Genomic DNA, 6,557 nt, shown 5'->3' with positions numbered 1-6,557 from the left:
ACAAGAACGATTAGATAATGTATACGTTGGGGTCAACAAAAATAATATGGGTCGGAAGTGCAGCTCTATATAGAATTAAGCTTAGAAATAAAATAATGAATACTAGTAACTGGTGATTAGTGAAAATATTGCCCTTAGCTCTCAGCAAAGTTCGGGGAGACTTAAGAATCCAATATTTCTTTGACCATTCACATTCTTCAGTACTCAAATAGTCATGCAGCCCACAGTCATACAGCTCACGCGTCATACAGCCCATTAGTCCGACACTATTTTAAAGCTAACAAAGCCCCCGAGACCAACGCAGTTAGCACCTTGTTGTATCTGTCGAACTCGTAGGCTGTTTTTACCTAGTGTCGAAACTATGGGCTGTATATGACTCATGGACCTCTTTTCAATACCGAACTCGTAGGCCGTATGACTCGTGGGTGTCGGTCTAGTGGGATGACCAGGGTATGATCAGGTAAAATTTTACAGGAAAATGAAACTCAAACACAAATGTAAATTGAGTGAATACAACAGTATAACAGAAGACATCAGTGAAAGTTTGGTGGGAATCGGACAGTTTAAAAGTAATGCATTTTAAAGCTTCCTTGCAGCCACTGTTTTTAACGTAGACTACTACAGTTGGAAAACAATGCTAACAAAAATAAAGATATTCGACATGATTTCTTTCGTTAAATTGAAAGTGCAGATTCCTTTGACTTATTCTTGACCTAATGTGGAGCAATGCTATATTTCCCTGATATCTGAAAGAGGCAATTAAAGTATATTACTTTCCTTGTGCTAGAAAAATGCAAGATCTTCCTTATGTAGTTGACCGTACGTGACGTAACAAACTGTTGCTGTCTTGTCACCAAGCGATGAGAGCACAGAAAAACCTCAAGAATTCAAAGCCTTTTTAAAGGGTTGTTTAATTTTCGAAAATTTTCACTCATGTGTTCTACTTATGTTGCAGCATTCATTCAGTCAGTTTATTGGGTTTCATATCCCTTTTAACTGTTGATGTAGCCTCTTTACTCACCTTTCTGTACATCATCAGTATAACACTTTGCCAGACATACTTCTATATCTCTTCTTTTGTTCCGATATCCCTGCTGTAAAGAACTTGAACCGTGTTCCACAGTGTGAAACACAGTGCGACACAGTGTGAAACCTCTTCACGCTGGTAACGTGAACAGATTGTGAATCATCATTTATAATGTGAAATGGCAAACCCCGCCACAGTGTGAAATCATTTGTACTCTGTTAATTTCGAGCGTTTTCACAATGCGGACAACGTGAACACATAGTGAACACACTGTACGACACTGTGTTTTTTTTCAGCAGGGGAACATGGACTGACGTTCTCTTGATGATTGAAGGCACGTGACTCCGGCTTTACGCGGGTTTATGTCCCTCCCAAATACATTAGGTGCAGTCAGTTTGGCAAAAGATCGAGAAGTTAAGATGACGAGGTCTTCGCGATCATATGTCTTCTGGTCACATTGGCAAAAGATCGAGAAGTTTGGCGAGAAAATTGGTAAAACTTCGAGATCTTAAAGATTGCCATCTTAAACTTTACTTTGAACTTCGTGATCTTTTGCCAGTCTGCATGACCGCGCCTATAAGGTAGCGAAGTGTAAACAGGTCCCTACCGTGTAGAAGGGCACCACAGTGCTTGCTGGCTGTCGGAATGGAACCAATGGCCTAATCGTTTCCTTCATTTTACCTCAGTGCATTAATTCTGTACTCTTGATTTGTTGGGTCCCGTTTCCTACGTTTCGCTTTGTTTTATCTTGCAATGTTATAACTTTTATGATATAGGTTTCTGCCTTCTATTTCGTCTTTGTGAAGTTGATATAATTGCGGTCATTCAATTTCGTGGGTTTTAGCCATACGCGACCATTTTGTCGTTCAAGTGCATCTTCGACAAGTCGAATGTACATACCTGTCAATCAAAACTAAGATGCCTTTCGTAGAACGTAATCCAACTTCTCGAAGCGGTCACCGCCATAGACTGGGATGGCGCTATCCCATCATTCAAATTCGTTTTGGGGAAAACCTTTTAAACACTTCGAACAATCAAATTAGCATTATAGTATTCTGGTCTCCTCTCATATCTTATATATATATATATATATATATATATATATATATATATATATTAACATAATCATGTGTTTTCAATGAATGTTTACAAGAAATGCTCATTTATTTTGATGTGAAAACCAGTATGTAAGGTGTTTTTGCTATGCCATACATTATAAGAAATAGGTCTTAATATGTCTTGTTTGGAAAAAAACACACACACCGCATTTGTTTTTATTTTGCTTTTTCTTTCATCGGGGCACGGGTGCATACCGGAGCTACCCGAGAAGGGTTTCATGTTCAATATCATCATCCTCTTCTTTACTGTGCGTCCCGCTCAGAATTATCTGCTACCAACCACAGAACTATACAGATGGGCCTAGAATGATCAATTGAGATCATTCACAACCCACGCGTAGCTTTTCGCCACTTATAAACCGCCATTTCGGTGTGTCCTGCTCAGAGAGACTTGACCATTACATGCACATGCCAGGAACGGCGCAGTGTTTTCAAAAGTGTGGGGGCCCACTTCCGGGTTTCATGAGCTAACAAAGTGATGACACCTTATGTATTCCTTTGTATGGTGCACAAAAAGTGTGGGGGCCCGAGCCCCCACGGCCCCCATGGCTGCGCCGGCCCTTCATGCTTCTGTAGATTTCTATTCCAATTATGTTAATTACTCTGAAAGGCAATGCTTCAAAATTGAGAGTAGTTTGATCCACAAGTGAAAAAACCCCCAACAATAACAACAAGCAGAGGACTCGCCAAAATGGCGGAATCACGACTGAGCGTATAGTTCTGTGCTATCAACTAGTACCGTGCAACCAATCAAGTACCAACCAGTGCCGTACGCGGTACGGCACTGCTAACCAACTGAAGAAGAACGCCCTCATCGTCATGGCTATTAATAGCCCGTTGGCTTCCCGGATGTAATATTCTTGCTCTACTTCTGCCGGTGACTATACTGCATCGTCGTCGTCGTTGTTGTTGTTGTTGTTGTTCTTCTTCTTCTTCTTCTTCTTCTTCTTCTTCTTCTTGTTATTGTTGTTGTTGTTGTTGTTGTTGGTATCATTTTTATTATTGTTATTATTGGTTGTTTTTGTGGTTGTTGATGGTTGTTGCTTTTGTTGTTGTTTAAGGCTTGTCTTCCTCTGACTAAAACCTTAACATTCTATCTACACAACCTATTTCTGAACTTTGTGAATTAACAACCTAATCGCATGTATCCGCAGAAGTTTAGATTTCGGTCCGAAGACTTTCTTGTAAAAGTATTCATTTTTTCTATGATTTAGCTACCCCCTACTACCCTCTACCACTTAGCTACCCCTATGCACTAAATATCGCATGTTATTCACTTCATTCTGGTCATCTGTGGTCGAGGATGTTTGTTTGTCTGTTTGTTAGTTTGTTTGTATGTTGTTTGTTTGTTTGTTTTAATTAATCCAGCGCTAATTGCAGCTTTAGTAGCCTGGTTGTTATGTTCGGACAGAATTTTGATTTACATCGGTGATATCGCCAAGTTCTCCATCCGTTACACTATATAATACGTCTTCATGTTTTCTGCCTGTAAGCAAAAAGTTAATGTGTCTGGAGGTATTTGTTATTGCATCACTTATGAATCCATTTGTAATCCGTCATTGTAAAAGCCTGTAATTATTTCCGTACAATCGAACTATAGAGAATTGCAGATTGGTTAGCTCTCATTACCGTCACTTTGCAAACGTAAAAGCATAATAAAAAAAAAATCAGCAACTAAAACTCGGCTTCTTTTTGCTGTGTCGATGCACGTAATTCCACAGTTTGACTTGCAGTTTCTGAATAAGCATTTAACACAAATCTAAAATATATATTCTGCCGATTCTGTACACATATACTCAGGGATTGATTGTTGAATGCTGTGGCTTTATTCCTTTGTCGGTATTCAAAGTTTTCCATATTGCAAGTGACCCAGAAGAATTCAACGACTGGTTCGATTCCATGACAACAACTTTGTGCAAGACGTTTCGTAGATACATAGGTCGAGAAAAATACATTTCAACCATCACCGCTTCAAACATACGAATTTGAACGCGTATAAAATGAATGTGAATGACAATTTCACGAAATTGGCAGGAAACACCTATCCATTGTATTTTTATTGTACCATCACATGCAAAAAAGCGTCTTACCTAATTGCAACCTACCTCTCTTTCTTCTCATCTTATTTGTAATATCCTGTAGCATCGACTTCGAGGAGAACGTGTCACTCTACAACGAAGCAATGACGTATACTGCCCCTCTTCATTCAAGGATTGATGTACCAAGCAATCTACTTTTGACAAATCTTAATGGGGATACGATCTAAAATTTTAATAATGGATAAAATACATTATGAAAGAGGAGGCATAAACCTGTTTGATCATTGATTTACTAAAATTTCAGCTTCCATGTTCAAGAAAAAGCACTTTAGGATCTAGTTGTGAGCTTTCTTCAATTCGTCTCCCTCTTCAAATTGAATTTGTACTGAGATCGCAACTACTGATCTACAATTTAACAAACATGTCGGGAAAAAACCCAGATATTTGCAGGAGCAATGAAATGACAAAGAAATCACAACAGAAAAGATATGGGACGAATGCGAACGACAACAAACGTTAAAGGGGAAGGCTAGTAACTGATCAGTGGGAATCAGTGCGAACGCTGGGAGATGATTATTCAAATTCTTGTGGGATTCATTTAAGAGTACATTATATATCTATAATTGTTGTGTGAAAATGATTTGCTTCAGAACGGTCTCATATTCAAGTAATGTGCAGCTTAATGCCCCGCCACTGACCAGGCATGCTAACCTGGAAACATTAAACTGCACATTATTTGAATATGAGACCATTCTGAAGTAAACAATTTTCACACAACAGTATACAGATATATAATGTACTCTTGAATGAATCCCATAAGGATTGGAACAATCATCTCCCAGCATTTCCACTGATTCCCACTAATCAGTTACTAGCCTTCCCCTTTAACGTTTGTTGTCGTTCGCATTCGTCCCATATCTTTTCTGTTGTGATTTCTTAGTCATTTCATTGCTCCTGCAAATATCTTAACGTTTGTTATCTTTTTTTCCCCTGCAATTTATAAACTTGTGTTGGGGACCGAAATCGGAGTGGCATAATACAAAAAATGTGACCAGCTATTATGTTGGCTATGATTACACATTATGCAATATCATTATGCCAATAGCACTATTTAATAGTGCGTTATGATTTTCGTTGTGCCATTAGATGGGGGGGGGGGGGGGGTGGTATAGAAATGCCTTTTTATCGTTCACAAGAAATGCAAACAAAACAAAGAAATACTATACAAAAAAAAGAGCAGACAGAAAATCGATGACGGCAATGGATATTGACGAAGGCGTTGATATATGGTATTTATCTTCCTCCATGTTCGTTGCATCTATAACCTCATAGGATAATAACCTACTTGGTTACGATAGCCCGATAAATAAAACAAAACACATAACAAACTGCTATCAGGATTTTCAAGATTGTTTTTTTTTTCTACTTTTTTTTCTTTCTGCAGATGCATGAAGATATGAATCTTAAAGTTGATAAAGTTAGTTATAACCTAAGATGATTATTCTCATTATGTCCACAATGTTTTCCCAGCCTAATAGGTTCCAGAATTTGCGAGATTTTGCCTTTACTGCATATTTATATTATTTCCATGAACATTTCTAAGATTTCTACGGTATGAAAAGAATGGTAATGATGAAGGTTTTCCCGTTCATTTTCAAACTTTTCATTCAATTTAATAAATCTATAGTTCAATTTTTGGCCGGAGAAATGTGACTTGTGCCAATCCTAGTTTCACATTCTTCTTTTGTCGATCATTTCGAACAGAGTCTTTTCAATTTAGTCATTTGTCACACATTCTCGTCAATCACAATTCAAGTTCATCCGTCACACTTGCTGCATATAAAGCAACAAAGAAATTTCATCTTTTAGCACTGTTCAGTGATCATTTTCGTCAAATTTTTCTTCAGATTCGTCTCATATGTTTTCTGCCGTGATTTCTTGGTTATTTCATTGCTCCTGCAAGTTTTACTTTTCGACATTCAGGAGTAACATAGACACCCGCACCCCACCCTACCCATAAAATACAAGACACACACACCTATGCACACACGCACACACACACACACACACCCCAACCTACTCATAAAAATACAACACACACGCACATGCACGCGCACACACACACACACACACAGACACGCGTTACTACTATCTTACAAACGAAAACCTTGATACCCGATTTTAAGGCATATGATTAAAGACATTTTTACATGTGTACATGTTAAGTCTGTTTTAATGTAAAAAGAAAGAATAAACGACATTAGCCATGCATTTTTTGTCGTTTTAATTTTGTGTTTGAATGTGTGCGCGCAATGTGTCTGTGTCTATGTTTTTATGTGGGTGATATGTGGCTGAGGTGTAGGATACTCCTTT

Source organism: Diadema antillarum, unplaced genomic scaffold (assembly GCF_040938485.1).
Source record: "Diadema antillarum isolate AM-2024a unplaced genomic scaffold, OU_Dant_1.0 seq00001893_RagTag, whole genome shotgun sequence".
NCBI lineage: Eukaryota > Metazoa > Echinodermata > Echinoidea > Diadematoida > Diadematidae > Diadema > Diadema antillarum.
The sequence above is the reverse complement of the archived record's forward strand: the minus strand, read 5'-3'. Positions refer to the sequence as shown.